Source organism: Papio anubis, chromosome 11 (genome assembly GCF_008728515.1).
Source record: "Papio anubis isolate 15944 chromosome 11, Panubis1.0, whole genome shotgun sequence".
NCBI lineage: Eukaryota > Metazoa > Chordata > Mammalia > Primates > Cercopithecidae > Papio > Papio anubis.
In genome coordinates this window covers 94,938,041-94,958,845 of record NC_044986.1, presented here as the reverse complement: position 1 = coordinate 94,958,845, position 20,805 = coordinate 94,938,041, and the positions used below count along the sequence as shown (strand labels likewise).

Sequence of the window (20,805 nt, the reverse complement as noted above, 5' to 3'; positions counted from 1 at the left end):
TCACTGAATCACTACTCCTCAAAAGGCGGGGGAGTATTTGTGATCTGCTCATTGAAGCACCACTGTATTATCCAGTTGTGTATTAGTGTCATGGAGGTCTGTGCTCTGATAGGTTTAGCATCAAGTGAACATTGAGTAAAAAATGTGTATGTATATACTCATACATGCATACATACATACTCATCAGAAGTTAGTTGCTGTGATTATTGAACTACTAGATGCTAACATAGTCATAATTAGAATAATTTTTCAGATAAAATATGAGAGCTAAACTAGATACCCTTTATAGGCTTAGTAGAAGATTTAAGAATACCTCTGTTTTGAATTACTGTATTTTAAATGTTAAAATATTTGCAAGGAGTTTGAATGCAAACATTTTTAGGAAAAGGATATAATTATATAATGTTAAATATATAATATTAAATATTAACATGCAATGATATGAAAGAAGACTGAAGTTTATAAGAGAATTCAATTAGCATAAAGAAAAACTTTTTTTTTTCCTGGGAGGATTTGCTTACTGTGGTGTATTGGGGAAAAAAATCTTACATATCATTAAGTAATCATTAACTCGGTAAAAGTAAAGTCAAGGACCAACAAAAATAACCTAATTGTTGTGAAAATAAGGTGACAAATAGACAATCCCATCTTACTCTGTAACATACTTTGTATAAGAGGGGATACATGATAACCACTAGAACAGTGGTGGATCTGCAGGTGGTAGGTACATAAGGGGTATAAGAAAGTCTTTCTAGTTCAAATGTATTTCTACCATGTACTTTACCCAGTAGAAATGCATTTACATTTTTAAGAGGAGCGTATAAATCCAAATATCTCTGTTGATACATATACCTATCATTTACTTAAATACCTGAGTACCTACTAAGTATAAAATACCCTGTTATTTTATGTTTAGCACAGTGAGGCTGTAACAGTTTACACTCCTATTATATAGCTGAGACCAGTTGGTCTCTTTTAGAGAAGGGAGTATCAGTTAGTTACAGAAGGACTCATTTGAATCATGAGATAATTTGTGAGAATGCATCCCCAAGTAATATGCTTTAATAAAATCAGAAGGCAGCATGCTTTTGTTGAGAAATGGAGGTAGGAAGGTATCAACATAAAATAACCTTCTTTGTATTGGTTCAATGTACCCCATAAACTGTCATCTCTTTTGTTTGTTTGTTTTGAGGGTACAAATTATTTCGTTTTCTGATATTCTCTTTCCTAAAGTGTTGTTGGACTGAAACTTAGCAAATTCTTCCCCCCCCATATATATGTATATACACACACACACATATATATACACATATATATGTATTCTTTCTACAAACACACAGCAATAGTATGTGCAAGTCAAATTTAATTTTAAGATGAATCTTTTAAAGCATGGGTGAATCTGTGCCAGTCACACACAGGGCAGTCTATCATATCTTTTGCATCCTTGCTTTGTATTGGTTGTGAATGTTCGTTATGTAGTAGGGTAGGTAATTCCATTTTTACTTGTACTAGAATATATCTGGCTTAATAGATGATGTTCCAAAGGCTTGAATTAAAAAAAAAAAAAAAAAAACTTTAGTGTAAAAAATTTCAGACATACACTTGAGAGACTAGTGTAATAAACCCCATGGCCTAGAGTTAACAATCAGCAAAATTTTGCCACACTTGCTTCATCTACTGTCTTCTTTTTCCTTGACTATTTTTAAAGTAGATCCCAGACTTCAAGTCTTTTCACTCCTACATTCTTTCATATGCATTTCTTTAAAAGAAGGAATTTTTCTTATATAACCACAATACCTTTATCACATCCAACAAAAAATTAACAATTAACTACTAACCACCTCATATTCTCTCTGTATTCGATTTCTCTGCTTTTGACTGAAAAATGTCATTTTTACGTTTAGATTGTTCTTTCAGAATCCAACCAAGATCTGTATAGCATTTGTTTGTTAGGACTGCTGTATAATTAAAAGGTCTTTTCTTTCCCACCATTTGTCTACCTCACTCACTCCCAAACCCCCTCCTTCCTCCTTCCCTCCCCTTTTCCCTTTCATGTGTTAATGACAAAACTGGGTAAACTATCCTGTAGAATATCCTCCATTCTGGATTTCTCTGTTGGCTTCTAACTTATTCCTGTAGCCTCTGAATTTCCTGTGAATTAAAAGTTGGCTTGAAAGACTTAATTAGTTTCAGGTTCGACTTTGGTTTAGGTGTTGAGGATGGAAGGCATGCAGGAATACTTCACACATGGAACTGTTTCTTTATACTGCATCACATCAAGGAGCATATGTCTGCTTGTCATACTTTTATGAATGCTAAAATTGGGCAGTGGTGCCAGCCCAATCTCTCTATTGAGAGTTTTCTACCAATCTTTTCTCCTGTGGGAAAAGTTACTGACTGTTCTTTGAATCAATTCTGTCATTAGGGTTTGCAAGAGAATGAATTTTTAAATCTGCCACCCCTTACACATGTATTAGTGGAAATTCTTCTATAAGAAGAAATTTCCTTCATAAATTACACCTTTTTGATATACCTGAAACAATGTATACTGGAAAGAAGCCTGGTGTCTTAAATATCATCTGTTAAATACCTAGTGTAATATTCCAAAGCTAACTTGAGATACTACAGGGACCACATAGCACCTTGAGTTCCCATTTTACATGTGACTCTGATGACTTTCACAGAATAAAGACTTTTCTTATTTTAATGAAAATTGTCAGTATTAGGATAATTTTATGTAGTCAACATAAATACAGTGTTGGTCCTATAGGAGTTGGAGACCTTTTCCCAGTTTTATTTGGTCAAATACATTATTTTGTGATGAACTAACTGTGAATGATGAGTTGAGCTTCAAAGAACATGATACTTCATTAAATCAACAAGCTGAATAGTATCATCTAACCAAAGCTGTAGAATGAATGGTAATAAACTTAAATTCAGGAACAAAACAATCACCATTTTTGTTACTAATTTGTCCACCCATCATCACTAACCCCATTTTTATTTAATACTTGTAATGAACAAAATCTGAAAAAGAAATAAAACTAAAATATTTCATTTGTAGATGACATGATTGATTACCTAGAAAAATCTACAGTAGTCAGCTCTAAAATCATTTATTAAATAATAAAAATTGAATAAAGTACCAAATATCCCATTCTGAACTGCAACAAACAAGATGTAATATCTAGCAATACATTTGAGGGAGATATTAGATCTTTGGAAAATAAGTTAACATCCAGTGTATTTGAAACAATTTTAAGATTCAAATAAAAGGAGAGAAACTGTTTCTAAATCAAGAATATTGGCAAATTATTTGACTAAAAGTAATTTACAGATTTTTGGGTTGAATCTCTAACTTCCAAAATTTCTAGTGATTTATTTTATAGTGATTCTGTAATGAGAAGTCTTGTCCTACTAAATATCAGAAGGTTTTAAAGCAAGAGTGTCTAAAACCGTGACAATGATGCAAGAATAGGTGTGTTACCCAGATTCCAGAAGAGACCTCTCTGTCCTTTGGAGATTTAAGTATAAATTTTCTGGCTGGGCCCAGTGGCTCACGCTTGTAATCCCAGCACTTTGGGAGGCCAAGGAGGTCAGATCATTGAGATCAGGAGTTCAAGACCGGCCTGGCCAACATGGTAAAACCCTATCTCTACTAAAAATAGAGAAATTAGCTGAGTGTAGGTGGTGCACGCCTGTAGTTTCAGCTACTCGGGAGGCTGAGACAGAAGAGTCACTTGACCCCAGGTGGCAGGGGTTGCAGTGAGATGAGATTGTGCCATTGCACTCCAGACTGGGCGACAGTGAGACTCTGTCTCAAAAAAAAAAAAAAAAAAAAAAGGTGTTAATTTCATTTGAAGCCTGACTTCATGGCCAGTGAGAGTGAAGAGACATGGCCTGCATCCCATGACATATGCAAATCCCTGTGGCTGACTCAGACCTCAGTTTCTCTGCTTCTGCTTGCATGCCACCTTGGTTTCTGCCAATGTCAATACATATGTGAAACCAGCCCCTTTACTAGTTTCAAACATTTAACATTTTGTGAGTTAAGAAATCCTGAATAGGTGATAGACCAGCAAATTATTTTCTTAATTTTTGAGTAGAACATGCTATCTACGTTCATTCTTTTCTTCTACTCATACTTCCGTGAATTAATACAACTGTTTTCTTAAGAGGAATACTGAAAAAATCAGCTTGTTTTCATTTTGTAAAACATAGATTACTGGAGGACTATGAGGAATACAAAATTTGTCCCATCTGTTAACATACATAATAACTAAATGTGTGACGAAATATTCTTTCCTAAGAGAGGGGCACTTAAAGGATATTTGTTGAATGGTGTTGGATAGTACTATTCAGTGATACACCTCAAAACTAATTAGACAAAAATCATCCATAGGAATTAGAAAAGGTAGCAGAGAGAATACCTTTACATCTCGTATTTGAAGAATTAGTAGAACTCACCCAGAAGATGATACTTGAATATTAAAAATTTGTGTTGGACCAAAATATTATGATTAAAAGGATAATAGAAAATTGTGGAAACTACGTTAAAAATTATAGGGAAAGTGATAATGGCTATAAGTTATATATTGTTGTAAATATGCAAGTTTAGATATCAAGATTCTGAAACATAAATGAGAAATGAATGTGACAGATTAAGAATATGAAAATAAAGACATATGAATAATAAATAAATATGAGGTTTTTTTCATTGTATTAAAGGACATCAATTTTTAAAAAGAGAAATCTAATATTTGCAAGTAAGCAGTGCTAACGGACCCTTTTGGGAAATAATGCAGGAATACATGCTGAGAGTCACAATAATGTTTAGAAATATCATAATAACATATTAGGAAATACTATGCTAATTATCAATCTCTCATATATATATATAAAATTCCCAGCTTAAAGACTAATTATAGCACAGCAACATAAAATATTACATTTAAATGATTATTTTTGGAGACTATAGAACAGCACTGTTCAGGAGAGCTTTGTGGTGATAGAAATATTCTATGATTGCACTGTCCGATATGGTAGCCATTTGCCACATGTGGCTACTGAGCCCTTAAAATGTGGCTAAGGCAACTGAGAAACTGAATTTTTAATTTAATGTTAATTATTTAAATTTAAATAGATAAATGGGACTAGTGGCCACAAGTTTAGATAGTGTAGTTCCAGAAATAAGGAGAAATGTTTGATATAAGTGAAAATAAAATAGTAAATTTATATGCCATGATTACAAGTATGTACATAACTAGATGTACATATGGAAAGTGATAGTCACAATTAAAATATTTCTGTTAGAATTGAAGGAAATAAGTGATTTTTTTAAAATGCTAAATTTTTAAAAGGTTACATGACAATAATGTAACATTTTAGCACTGCACTGGTACTGTTCAGTATGGTAGCCTGATGTGCAATTTAAATTTATATCTGTTTAGGTAAAAATATAAATTCAGTACTTTAGTCACACTAGCCACATTCCAAATGGGCAGTAGTCATATATGGCTAATGTTTACCTTTTCGAACAATGAAGCTATAGAACAATTTTACCATTGCCAAAAATTCTATTGTACAGTGTTGTAGAAAGAACTAGTAAAAGGAATATACTGGAATAAGTCACTGATAGTTTATTAGTGAGTAGTTTCTAAGGGCACATGAGAATTAAAACTGGAAATTGGATTCAATAAAAAGTATAAAGGAAGAGTATCATAAGATCCTACTCCTGTAACCTAGATTAGTGCCTTTTTTTTTTTTTTTTTTTTTAGAGTTTCACTCTGTCGCCCAGGCTGGAGTGCAGTAGCGTCATTTCAGCTCACTGCAGCCTCACCACTTCCTGTATTCAAGTGATTGTCCTGCCTCAGCTACCCAGGTAGCTGGAATTACAGGCATGTTCCACCACTCCTGACTAATTTTTGTACTTTTAGTAGAGACGGGGTTTCTCCATGTTTCCCAGGCTGGTCTGGAATTCCTGAGTTCAAGTGATTCACTTGCCTTGGCCTCCCAAAGTGCTGGGATTACAGGCTTGAGCCACTGCGCCTGGCCTACACCAGTGCTCCTTGAAGAATGGGCTATGAACTGGTGCTGGTTTGTTAATCAATCCATGACTAAATGCTTACTCTCAATTTCTGTATTGGTTTAGAAACTCTTATAGTCATGTCATATTTCTGTCATTCAGACACATCACCTGTCTCCCTGGTTGAAGTGCAGGCCAGTAGTTTTAACTCAGTTGCCTGGAGAGTTTTATGTTGAGTGAGCTGAGTATAGTCATAATGGTAGTCCATGAACATGGGTCCCCAGTGGGAAGAAAACAGTCCTTCACTACAGATTGCATGAGAAACACTGGCCAGCATTAAAGAAGGAAAGTAGATTGCTCAGGGAAGTTTTGTAGGGAACTTAAAGTGAGATGTTAGTATGGCTTAGTAGTCTGTATTTGCAGGTGAAATGAAAAATTCAGCATGAAATCTCTGAATGTGGTAAACTTAGACTTCATCCTCTGAGGTGGAAATGAGGCAAGGGATCCGTTATCCACAGCATGAGTAAGTTTCTAGTCAGTTCCTCTGTCTTGGGAGTTTGTTTTCCCTTTTCGCCCTTGTTGGCCTGGGAGATTCAACCAGCTAGCAGTCTTTTCCTTTCAGTAGGATTTCCAACTTTGTGTTGGCCTTTACCCCGTTTTAGCTCTTTTTGTCATATTATCTGCACTTAGTACTTGGTAACCGTTTTCACCCCTTCCCCCAGAGTTAGTTCAGAGGTTTACAGGATGTTGAAAATAGGAAAATTGTTTTTAAATTAAGTGAGTTTTTATGTACACTTATTTCTTTAGCCTAAAGTTTTGTTTTAAGTCTCTTTTTTTCACATTTAAACCTGATTCCCCAAGACAAGATATAAAATTGAATTATGTGTGAAATGTGGAAAGGTTTTTACTGCCTGTAATCAAACCATAATCTGTCCATTAAAGCATTATTTTAGTGATAAAGGGTGGACATACATCCCAAGTTTACTACCTGTTTTCTTACTGTGGTTTTGACCATACAGCAAATGATATCTTCTACTCTGAAATGAAATGCACCATACACATTGTCCAGTATGTTTTGAGTTTTAATTCTACATTTTCAGATTTTGGGGTCAAATGGAATCAAGTACTTTATAAACAGCTGTTTCTTCTGATTCTTTTGGCCTTACATATTAGAGTTTTTTAAGTATACACATTCAGTCCTTTATCAGTACCATTAATCTGATGTTGATTTTAGCATTTCTTCTTTTTTTTTTTTTTTTTTTTGAGATGGAGTCTTGCTCTGTCACCCAGGCTGGAATGCAGTGGCACAATCTCGGCTCACTGCAACCTCCGCCTCCCGGGTTCAAGCAATTCTCCTGCCTTAGCCTCCCAAGTGGCTGGGATTACAGGTGCTTGCCACCACGCCCAGCTAATTTTTGTATGTTTAGTAGAGATGGGGTTCACCATGTTGCCCAGGCTGGTCTTGAACTCCTGACCTTGTAATCCACCCGCCTCGGCCTCTCAAAGTGCTGGAATTACAGGCGTGAGCCACCACACCCTACCAGTGTTTCTTCTTTTTCTCCCTAATTTATCAGATTTGGAAACAGTTGGAAAACATTTAAAGGAAATAAGTCTCTGTGTTTTTAATAATAGTTTAAGTTAAAGGAAAACAAATGAATAAGATTCTGTTTATTGCAGTCAGACAAAATGTACATATTAAAATACGTAAGAAAACCATACTTATAGAATAGCATCCTCTGATTTCAATTTAATATTATAGTAATGATTTACTTAGGCAGAATTATACCTATAGACAACCATTTTATCACTTGATTTATATTGCTCTACACTCTGGACAAAAACTGTTAATACTAAAGCATTAAGAAGGTGTATTACTTTTCATCTGTATTAATATTCTTCTTCTGATATTTGGTATTTAATAGTATATTTTAAAGTACTCTGCATGATTTCCTGATCTTAAAGCATTCCATTCCTTTCAAGGAGTTTGGATCATAATAATTTATTTATAGTATTTTCTCATTCATATTGTAGGATATGGCATTTTAAAATATTGTATTCCTAACAGTTATTTAATATATAATTAAGCATTTATAGTAGTATTATTTTGTATAACATATTTTCAAGCTCCTCAGAACATTTGTAGGCTTTTGTTTCATTTTATGTAAGTTTCACCTTAAGAATATTGACTGATTGGTTAATATTCTTCTTAATAATCAAAATTTTTTTAAATGCTTACTATGTACCAGGACCTATTTAAGGTACTACAGATAGTGTGTCAAAAAACAAAGCCAGACTTCCTTTCCTCATGGAGTTTTATATTCTAGTAGATTGATTCTACTGTTGATTCATACTAAATTAATGTATTGATTATAGTAGAGTAATTTATTGATTCTGTGGCATTTAACACAATTCAAAGGGCTACTTTTCTGTTAGTTGTTAGGAAATAGCATATGCCATTATATTAGAAATACAAAGGGAGGACAGAATTCCCGCTGGCTCTAACTCATTGCTTTTTAATGAGTTTAGCTGTATATATTTTTTTTAAACGGAATTTATAACTATGATCATTTGGCAGCCTACAGTTTTTCTGTATTTTTTTTCAACTTCTCAACTTCCCAGTGATGGGGGTAGACATTGAACTAGTCACTTAAAGTTTTGGGTCTAAGGAGTAATATTTGAAACATGCAGTATTTAGAGGAGATATTTTTGTGAATGAAGAGAATGTGATTTTAAGCATACTGATGATTTCATCTAATTTCTGTTCTCAAAACTTCATTTTGTAATATGGAAAAATAAGCTTGATCCTAATAGTATGATCTCAGTATAATCTTTTACTCTTCTCTCCTCCCTCAGGACAACCTTAAACTTCCACCACAAGAGGAATATAAAGAGGTCCCTCCTGCACCAAGAAAGATCTGCAGATCTTTTTCAGTGTTCTTGGAGGTGTGGGGTGTGAGAACTTGATCAGTTTGTGTCAGCCACCTTGTTCTCTAAAGGTAAGCACTGTGTAGTGAGTGCGCACTCGTGGGCCCAGGCTCCTAACCTAAGACTGGTTTTGGAATGCTCCATCGAGGGTGTGAGACCTTCAGATGTTCTCACAGAAGGGAGACCCAGACAGCTACCTGTTAATAGGACATCACACATTCATCAAGAGGTGCTTTTCGTTATTTAGAAGTGAAGCATGCCCTGTGGAGGTATGGACATTTTTGTTTTGTTTTACTTAAAAAAAAAAATCCCAGTCATAATAAAACCTGTTTCTAGTTTAGTCTGCCTTTATATTCAGTTAATAACTGCTGGGGTTAATCAAGAATTTTTTTGTACGTCTTGAGATATGGATTAAGAATTTTGAAACAATGACACCATTTAGGCCCTCTAGTGACATAATAGTTTCAGTTGATAGAACCAGCTTTGAAGAATTACTTTTCATGATCTTTTTGAAGCTGTATCTTATCTTTACTTCAGGGAAAGCCCCTCAAACCATTTTGTATTCTGTATTACACTTCAGAAAGTGTGGAAGCAAAGGCCGTCTAATCTTTAAAAGGTATGTAATCATAAAATTTTTTATGTCAGATCTTAATTGAAAAAGATTACTTAAAACTTGAAAAAATTACTTAAAATTGGCAATTTCTTTTTCATCTTACAACTTCTTCCTGTCTTCAGGAAATGAAGAATAAATATGTTGGTTCTATCAGGGAAACCTTATGAAGGATAAACAAATTAATGTCTGTGCTTTACTTCCAAATTCTAACATCAGAAAACCTTATTGTTAACTTATATAATCTATAGATGTCTCTCAAAATGACCAGTCTTAAATTAAAATGTCATTTGGATATCATTAATTGACTATGGGGAACAACAAAAGCATACTGATTTCAAAAATGTCATTAATATTAGCATTAGGTCAGTCTTAGACAAGAATACTTTGAATAACAAGAGACTAAATGTCTAGTAAAACATTTTAGATTGTAATTCCCAGTATTCTCTAGTATTAACAATGAAGACTTAAAGTACTGATGAAGAAATTAAATATGTCCATTTCATTTCATTCATCTTTTCTTAAAGCTCTTAAAGTGATCCTGAAGACTTTAGTTCTACAAAATGTGAACAACTTATGGACCATTAAATTGGGGAGTAATCTGCTGATTTTTGTCTAGCAACTCTGCCTCTGATGCAGGATAATTTTTTTGTCTTTTCAAAACCGTTGTTCTTCCTTTATCTGTATAATAAAAGATATTAAAGAGAAGAAATACTTGTGTGTTTGCTGTTAGAATGAGGAAAAAATGCAAACTGGACCTTTTTGAAAAACCTTGAGAACCAATTTACTTTTTTTGTATGTAAATGATTGAGGAGTTAGAACTAGTCTTGGTTATTATAACTGCAGGTAAACTTAAAAGATTTAAATCTTCAAAACAGATTATCATGTAGGTTTTATTAGAAAAGAAATATAGATTATTGGGTGTATACAGATAACCTATATATATGTACAGTTTTTTTGAATTTTTATTTGCAAGAGCATGCTAAATATCTTAGCCTTCATAACAGCATAGAATGGACAAATGTGTTATCTCTTTTAGCCAGTTGAGAAAACACTTTGAATTAAATCTCCAACCTAATGAAAATTGTAAGGTGGGTTATAGAAATAACTAAACAGGTTATTGTTTCTTAACCAAACTAAAGATTTATTCTAACTAAAATACTTGTAATCTCCCCAAACATACTTCTTTGTAGGATGTATAAATAAAATGGGGACCTACGAGATCTATGAGATTTTGCCCTCTGTAACTACAGTATCAAAAATAAGATCGTTTCCTAATAATTCTTATTAATAACTTATCCATCTCAATTCATAGTAGGTGACAAAATCAACTATTGTTCTATGATTTTGATCATGTGTAGGAGGGAAAACCCAAAATAATGGTACTGAGGGCTTCTTCCATTGAAACTAATATCTGGGAGAAGATTTGATTTTCATGTGTACATATACACATACCCATATTAGAGTTTATTTCTCTTTTTAATCATGTAAGAATGATTTGTCAAAGATCAGGTTTCTGATTTGTCTTTCGTAGGTATCAGTATGCCACATTTTGTTTTTGTTTTTGAAGTGTTCCTAGCCACTTCATGCTAGTCCCTACTAGAAATTTTGTTCCCGTGGCATGATCATGCTCTTTACCTACTCTGATAGCTGGAGGGAGGTGAGAGAAGCAGTCTTATGTGTTTACCAATACTGATTTTTTTTAGAAATGGGACAACAAAGAAATTCTAGCCTTTGGAGGCATCTGGACCAGCACTATATGGTACAAAGATAATTTGAGCCATAAATAAAAGCCGCATATGTAATTTTAAGTTCTTAATGGCCATTTAAGAAAATAGAAGCAAAATTAGTTTTCATTACATTTTATTTCACCCAATAGACACAAAAATATTATTTCAACATATAATTAATAGAATGTTTTATAAGATTTTTTTCATACTCAGCATTCAAAGTCTGTGTATTTTATACTCATAGCACATCTTATGTTGGACTAGCCACAGTTCAAGTGCTCAATAGCCACACGTGGCTAGTAGTTACCATATTCCACAGTTCAGATCTAGACAATGAGTGGAATTCTCATTTTAGCCTCATACATGCTAAAATCCACTGGATGATCCTGCGAACTCCCCTTGTTTAGAGTTTCCAAATTTAGCAGAAGGAAAAAAACAAAACAAAACAGGATGTCCAGTGTAATTTGAATTTCAAGTAAATAACAAATAATGGCTTAGTGTAATTATGTCCCATGCTATATTTGGGGCAAAATTTTACCAAAAAAGTTACTGCTTATTCGAAATTCAAATTTGACTGGGTGTCCTGTATTTTATCTGACAACCTTCTCTGGTTTAACTTGAGAAGAAGACATCATCAGGCTGCCTGATCTTGGAGGACTAGAAAATAGAGCATGACTTCCTCTGCACAGGATTTTAATAACCCTCCAAAAATCAGCCTGTAAAGTAGAAAATATCTGTAGCCCATTTCTTCCTAATGATCTAGTACGTTTAAGACAGAAGAGGGGTCAAATGACAAGGATTTAGTCCATACATATTTAAACATTTTAAATCTAAATTATTACATTAACGTGTAAGGTTTACGAAATTTTATAATTTGAATGATTACTTGAATTTATAAAATGTAGATCATCTAACAGCACATTGCTGCTATCATTTCTCTTGAAAACTAATTCTCCCTTGGCAGTAACCATAGCAGTTTTCAGGGTTTTGGCCATTTCAAGGTATTTTCCTACCATTGGTTTCCATTGCATCTGTCACATAAATCTCTGGTAGTCAAGCATTAACACAAAATACAAGGCTACTGAATGCCAGGATTAGGCCTACTTTGTTACAAGTATTTAAGTACTTGTAATTCTTTGCTCTGGTGTTGACCATTGGATCCTGACCAGTTCAACAGTTGGTCTCCTAAGAGCTTCTTTTACAGAGGAACATCTTTCCATTTTCATTCTTTAACATTTTTAATGTATTAATTTTAGTACTATTTTTGAAGCATACAATCACCTCCTTAGTAGTGTGGATCTGCCCTCCTTAAGCGCTACAGAAGAGACTATTTGTCTCGAAAGATAGTCATTGCACCACCTCCCTCTCCCTCCAGAGAATACTTTTCCTTCACAAAGTGCATGACTCTAGGTGACGGGTTTACATTATTTATGTAGGCAGGTGGATGCCAACTGCCAATGCAGAGTGGCATAATTTAGCAGTTCCAAAGTTAAGCTATGGCGCATTCCAAATCCATTCACGCTTAGGAGAATGTACCCAAGAGTGTGGGGATGTTTTCAATTACTGCATTTCCTTCAGAGAACAAGAACTACAGGTAAGTTTTTGTGTGTGTATGTGTGATCCAATAATTATTTTTAAATAAGAAATGTCAGAATCTGAAAATATTGCCCCTCCCCCAAAACAGTCACCTGAAAGGTCTCAAATATAGCTTTCGGTATATAATATTATTTCCTCACTCCAAGAGGGAAGGAATTGGAGCTGGTGGTGATGGTGGAGTTGGGATGAGGAAGACAATTTACTGTCATTTGAAAGCTGTGAATGTCACACATTTTCATGTCTAGAAATATCCTGGGTTTATGTAAGAATCTGATCTCAAGTATGAATTATTTTGTCAGATTAACACATCTATATATAAGTAAGGTGTTCAGCCTTTCTTAGCTAATGTCTTCAACAGCAATGAGTAAACTAATGAGTTGTGTCTGCGTTTTCACTTTTATTCTCAAGACTGACTTCCTTTTGTTTAAAGGCTTTTGCCTTATTTCTGAAACCATAATTTAAAGCTACAAAAGACCTGAAATATTATCTAGTACCCTTTTTACCTGGGGATCCTTGGATGGATTTCAGAGATTCTGCGAATCCCCTAAAATTACAGTCATATTTTGTATACATGTGTTTTTACTGGGGAGAATGTCCATAATTTTCACCATATTCTCAGAGGATTTCATAACAAAAAAATTGGTCAACAACCACTGTGATCTAGTCTAAAGTGTTCATTTTACTGATAAACTGAAGTTTAAAGAATTTAAGTAACTTACCTTCATTCATTTGAAAAGTAATACTTGTGAAAAGTTTATTTCTTTAAAATTCATACTGATTTTTAAAAGAAATATACATTTACTTCAATTAATTAAACTTGAAAATACCAGCCTAAATGGGAGCGTCAGTTTGCTAATGGTTTCTTCTGTTCTGCCCTTTGAGTGAACTCTACTAGTTAACATTAAAATGGCCTTCCAATAAAGTACGAGACTATGTGATAAGTTCTTGAAGATAGATTAAAAAGAAAACGAATTATCCATTATAATTTAAATCCCTTTTTCTCTTTTCAAATTCTGTCTCCAAAACTAAAACTCAAGAAAATAGGTGAATAATGTTATTTTTGTATTTCTAGAATATTAAAAAAGTAGGTAATTGCCTTAATAAACATTACACTGGGCATTATTGGGACAGTTTTGGTTCTGAACCCTAGTTAAAGAAATTCTCCAGTAGCCTGTGTACACTTCATGTTGTTTTTCAGTGATTAGGGCGTTTTTAGGTCTTTTTGATCTTAAGATGCTTTTAATGTTATAGTAGGACTTTAGAAATGGTAAGTAAGCAAGTTCTGTATTAATTAGCAAAACTAATACCTTTTTCTCAAATTAAAGGAAATACCATTTTTCTTTTTCTTTTCTTGGTACTAACCAGTAAAATCTGTCTAGTTTAAAATCTAGTGCATTTATGCCATAAATTGAATATTAGAATAAAAAGCAATTTAGAGGATGATAAACAAGACAATTATTTTCTGAAAGGAGTAGAAAAAAAGTAAGGCAACTTGGAACACTACATATATATAAATGTAAAATATGTTACTATACTTTTATATAGATATTATATATCCATATATATATATTTTTTTTCTTTTTTTTTGAGACAAGGTCTCACTCTGTCACCCAGCCTAGAGTGCAGTGGCACAACCACCGCTCACTGGAACCTCAACCTCTGAGGCTCAAGCCATCCTCCTGTCTCAGCCTCCCCAGTAGCCAGAACCAGAGGTGTGCACCAAGATGCTGAGCTAATTTTTCTGTGTTTTTTGTTGAGACAGGGGTCTCGTCATGTTGCCCAGGCTGGTCTCAAACTCCTGAGCTCAAGCGATCCTCCCACCTTGGTCTCCCAAAGAGCTGAGACTGTCAGGCATGAGCCAGCATGCCCAGCTGTACTATTTATATTTTTTATTTAAATTAAATTATGCTTAAAGATTCTAAAATGCATAGTATAAAACTCATTATAGAAAATGATACTGGCTTCTGAAACATCATAGTTTTGGTTTTGTTTTTATTCCTTTGGACATTTTCACTCAAGGTAATTATCACTCTATGCTTTTCTGCCATTATAAAAAGTGACCAGATTTTGCTTTTTTATCCAGGAAGAACAGTTTGTGAATGCCACTTGATAGGCCACCTGTGTTATTTTCCATGGGTAATTCTAACAAATAAAAAGTTATATTTTTACTTTGTATTCATCCAATTATTTTATGTTTAATTTAGAAAAGCTTAAAATCTTCTTAGGAATGTTTGCAAATATTTGTAAAATAGTTTTTTTCAAAAAAGTTGAGGTAGACAGATATTAAATATTTTTTTGACTTCTCATTAAAAGAAACTGAAGCAATTAGTTGAGCTCACTCAATTCATTAAAACAGTACTGGGTTCTTGGTTTTCATGACATTAAAAATAATTCAACATCTGTGTGTAGACAGTGACTAAAAGTTTATGATTTTGTTTCAAGAGTTTTATTGCCATAGATTATTTTTTAAAATAGAATTTTCAAATACATTTAAGAACCATTAAAAGTGACTTCTCCCTGTGCTTGAGAGATATATGGATGGCTTATATCTTTTTGTGTATAAACAATTTAATGTTTAACTTTTATTTCCTTTAAGTTTGCATATCAAACACTCAGCAATCTAATCATTTATACTGGAGTAGTTAGACTTTGAAACTGCCACAGCTACCTGCCATGTCCTTGTATAGGATATAAGTAAATATATTCAGTCATCAAATCTATAGAGAACTGTGAGAGTAGAGTGGTAAACAAAACACATTGCCTGCCCTCACGGCTAAAGAGGAGTGATGGTGGGAAGATGGAGGTGATGATAACCCAATCTGGGGTCAGAAAACAAAACTACAATCTATTTCAGGTTGCACAAATGACATTTTAACTGAATCTGAGGCACATTAGATTTAAACCAAATGAGAAGGCAAGGTGGTGTTTTGAGCTGAGGGCACAGCAGATGTGAGAGTCATAAAGGAAGAAGAAGAACAAAACACATTCAAGATAAAAGACATGGAGAGAGGGAAAGATGACACTGTATGGTGAAATATCTTGCAAGTCAGTATTAGATATTAGCCTTTGGGCTTTAGCTTGAGAACAGTGGGAAGACATTGACCATCAGATTTGTATTTTTTCTAAAATTTTTTATTAATGCCTAATACATCTAGAAGTGTGAGCATACTGCTTTATGAATTTTCACAGATGTGAAAATTCGTGATGAACACCCAGATGAAGAAAAATAACAATACCAGCATCCTAAAAGTTCCCCTTCATTTTCCTTCCAGTCAGTCCTGTCTCTTGCCCACCAAGGAGACATCTTGCCTGACTTCTCGCTGTATATGGAGGGTATTGCCTACATTATACTTTATATAAATAGGGGCATACAATGTGTATTCACTTGGGTGAAAGAAGCATTATGATTATGAGATTTGTCCATATTGTTGACTATGATTGCTAATCGTTCACATAGCTGTGTAATGTTCCGTCGTATGCATGTACCACAGATTTGCATTTTTCTGAGATTGCTGAATCTGCATCATGAAGGATGGAAGGGTGTGAATTTAGTAAACTTCACAGTAAATCTAGGAAAGAGATACTGGGGCTTGACTAGTGTGGTGACAATGAGGATGAAGAGAAGTGGGCATATAGTGAGATATTTACAAGTTAGAACTTATAGGATGTAGGGATTAATTGGATGAGGGGATGAAGAATCAGATACACCAGAGATAACTCCTGGGTCCTGACTTGGGCAGGGGTTAATGGCAGTGCCCTTCATTAAGTCCAAATACTAGAGAGGAAGTGGATTGTTGCTCATGCTTTAGTAATAGAGGGGATTAACGAATTCAATTTCTGATACAGTTAAGTCACCTGTGAAACATTGCACAGATCTGCTTATACAACTAACTGTTTTATTAACTGAATTTATGAATAACTTTACCTTCATTAACCATAGTGTGCTAACAAATAGTTCTACATATGGATAACTGCAAATCTTGTCTATTCTCACTGCTCTTCACCTCTGAATCTCACGAGATACTTTTCCTAAATGTGTTAGGAGTGGTTTTGTCACACCTCATGGTTTTTTTTTCTTTTTTTTTATAGAATATAATTCCTCTAAACTGGTGCTAACTTTATGCAAGAAGAGTAGCACTTCCTAGGTTGATGATATGAAAGGCATTGGTGAAATGCCTTCAAACTTAAAAACATTGTTTTTCCAACATTATAGTCTTTCCTTTAATTAGCGCAATAAACACACCTTAAAATGAGTTTGTTTATAGGAAATAACCTACTTATTTAGTAAGACTTTAATGGACTGAAGTAAATATTCATGAGATTTGGGCAGGGGAAAGAAAAGAAAGCTAGGGATGAAGTCTGACCTGAGCACAAACCTAGGCAGGGTGCCACAGGGGGAACCCTCAGCATCAGAGAGCAGGTTGAACACACCTGATTTTAAAGCAATGTGATGCCAAAAGAGTGATGTAGGAGCTGTAAAGGAGGGACTTCACCACTTTTCAATGCTGCCTGGGACTAGTTACACTCTTGGAAAATTTTGTATGAAAATAACTAATAAGTCTAGCACTGAATGAAACAAATGCCTAAGACCTACTGGAACATTAAATAGACTTTTATGCCAGCCAGTTATGATTCAGTGCTATATTTAGACCACAAAACTGGAACTAAAATCAAGGCAGTTTATTCTTATGCCATCATGTCCATGGGGTGGAGAGGAACAGCTAAGTAATCATGATCATGTACTTCAGTTTATACAGTTTTCTCTAGCTTTGGGCATTGTCACTTAACAGATAATACAGTTTTAAAAATTAAATGCTCAATTTCATTTCACTGAAGTTTTTTGTTGTTGCACAACACTGTAAATATACATTGAGTTGTTTTTTCTTTTAAATTTTTGCCTCTAATTCAGGTTTACATTGAGCAACCAAATCAGTATTTTCAGAAGCCATTTAAGTTAATTCATTTATTTAATAATTACTTATGAAATATGTCATGTATAATAGTGCTATAGCCTAAGATGATAGTGAGAAGTATTCCTACCTTTTGTTACTGGCACCATTGTGGAGATACTCAGAACATACAAAAACAGTGTGATAACACAAATTATTATATGACTCGCTGTTTTAGTAGTGTTTATAAAAGCAGTGAATCCCACGAAAATAAACTATGGGCTACAGTATCAAAAAAAAAATGATGGAAGTGGTAGAATTTAATTTGGGTCCTGACAAATAGGTAGGATTTGAACATGTACGGCAAGAACACTGCAGGCAAGGGTAACATCTCATGAGAATTGATGCAGAAAAAAATACAGCATATATTAGCAGAGTGAGAAACTGGCCAGACTGTAGCAGAAATCACAAGCTGATGTGAGGAGAGAGAGAAAAACTTCATTAAAGAAGCTTTGAATTACTGAAAAATCCACCAGTCATAAAAGCATGTATTATTGTCTTGATGTGTAGATTATCTATAAATATAATTTTACTTTACTCACCACCATGTGATAGCTATGTAGGTTTTTATCTTTTTAGAAACCTGATGTGAAATTACCTGAAGGAATGAAGTTTTTGTGCTTTTAAGAGTATCTTCGCTCAGGATCCATGGATAGGCTTCAGGGAGTCTGGATCTCTCTGAAATTAAAGCAAAAGTTTGGATATATTTCTTTTTCTGGAGGAAGGATCCATTGCCTTTATGAGTATGTAACAGTCCAGAAGAAGTTAATAAAATAGCTTGAGCTCTCCTAACTTAAAACTTTTATTTATTATTATTATTATTATTATTATTTTGTAGAGATGGAGTCTTGCTCTGTCGCCCAGGCTGGAGTGCATTGGTGCGATCTCGGCTCACTGCAACCTCCGCCTCCTGGGTTTAAGCAATTCTTTGCCTCAGCCTCCCCAGAAGCTTCGTCTTGGGATTATTTTTTTTTTAAATGCAGTAAATTAAAGAGGGGAAATTAAAACAAGTTAACTGCTTTCCCTTTATTTCAGTATTTACTGATACAGTATTTAAGAGCTAATCCCGAAAAGTATATCAGTTGGGTTGGTTATGTAACCAGAGATAGTGGCTGTTTTATCAATACAGTGGCTTTCAGTAAAAGGACAGCTCAATTGCTTTTTAGATACAGAATGTTTCGAATATGCTATTTCAAGTAGAAATTCCTTCCTATTTTTTGACAGGCATATATCTACTTTCTGCAGAATATAAATAATTTTCAGTGTGTCCACCTTCAATCCTGAAATTTGACTCACCTGGATCATATTTAATCTTTTGTACAACCGTTTGAAGCAGGAGTCAACAAATTATAGCCCATGGGCCAAATCCAGCCCTCAAACTGTTTTTGTATGGCCTATGACCTAAGAATTGTTTTTACATTTTAAAATTGTTAAATTTCTAAAAGGATTGTAAGGGATTAGGATTGTAAAAAAGGAGAATATGCAACAGAGATTTTATGTGGCCCTCAAAGCCTATGGTGTTTACTGACTGGCCGTTTTTTTAAACCCCAATCCATGGTTTAAAGTACAGTTTTTCCTGGATGCATGTGTTATTCTACAAGCAGATACAATGCTTGTGGATAGATATTATTTTTTAAGTTGGGAGTATATTTATATAATTTTAGCAAAGTTGACTGAATAAGAAAGCTTTTTTTCTCTACTGGATATTCAGCTAATAGTTTAGCTTTCTAAAGTCTAGATTTGAAAGTATAAGAACAAAATGTGGACTTAGTAATCTATTTCAAAGAACTATGTGAATGTGAAAGTAGATTTTGTTTTTTGTGAATATGTTCCACAGCAACCAGAAATCAGAGCAAGTGAAAAATATTAAAATATAATCTTGGTTTTAGAAGACATCACTTACTTAAGGCAAGTAAGGCAAAAGAAAACATGCGTACCTGTTAATGTGTTGGGAAGGGCAGCTGTTAAAAATTATATTATTCATTGGTTTTTTCAACATTTATACTTATTTTTAGAGCCATTATACATATTGGCTTCTTTGTATTATATTTTATTAATATTATTGTATGAGATACTATGGTTCTGAATTTTGGATAAATATTGAAATTATTTTTAATGGGGGAATTAGTGAGTCTCAAAAAATTGGGGCAATTCTGCCTTCTCTCTCTCTGCATCATTTTTCCTCACTACTGGATCTTTTTTACCAACATACAAATAATGTTGGGTTTTTTCCCCATCTTGAAAAAAAATCTTACTCCCAGTTCCTCCTTTAGTTACTATCCCATGTCTTTCATTTACAGCCAGTATCTCTGAAGTATGTTGTTGCCTGTGCTGTCTGAATTCAGTTCCTATAACCCCTGCCATTTCACCAGAATTGCACTTCGTAATGACTACCATGCTGCCAATCAGATGATCATCTCAGTCTTTCTCTTATTTGACCAGGCAATGGTGTTTAACACTCCTTGTTTGGCCTTTTAGGTATGATATTACACTCTCCTGGTTTTTTTCTCCCACCCCTCTGGCTGCTGCTTTTTCAATCTCTTGCTGATTTCTTCTTGCCTCCCCCATCTCTAAATTGGGATGCTCCAACATTTGGAATTTTGGGGACTTTAAAACTGCACATTCACTCCCTTAGTGACTTCATATAGTACCATGGCTTTATATGATCATCCATTTGCTAATGATCAGAAGTCCTTTAGTCTTTTTTTTTTTTTTTTTTTTGATAGGGAGTTTTGCTCTGTGGAAACAGTTTTGCTCAGTTTTGCTCAGGCTGGAGTGAGTACAGTGGCACGATCTTGGCTCACTGCAACCTCCTCTTCCTGGGTTCAAGTGATTCTCCTGCCTCAGCCTCCCATGTAGTGGGGATTACAGGCGTGTGCCAGCACACTCGGCTAATTTTTGTAATTTTAGTAGAAATGGGGTTTCACCATGTTGTCCATGCTGGTTTTGAACTCCTGACCTCAGGTGATC

At 34.3% G+C, this 20,805-nt stretch overlaps 1 protein-coding gene across 28 annotated transcripts in view; it reads left to right on the top strand.

The window, feature by feature from the left end:
• Positions 1-20,805, top strand: part of ZEB1 (zinc finger E-box binding homeobox 1) — a 190,019-nt gene that overhangs the window by 54,981 nt on the left and 114,233 nt on the right. For 10 of the 28 annotated variants that reach the window (XM_017962672.2, XM_017962668.2, XM_017962673.2 and 7 more), the window contains one exon: positions 8,879-9,021. The exons of 6 other annotated variants lie outside the window; for them this stretch is intronic. The gene's annotated coding sequence lies outside the window, so the exon portion shown is untranslated. Of the gene's footprint in view, positions 1-6,448; positions 6,549-8,878; positions 9,567-20,805 lie in introns of all 28 variants that reach the window. 12 more of the 28 variants (XM_017962665.2, XM_017962671.2, XM_017962658.3 and 9 more) reach the window with 3 other exon arrangements.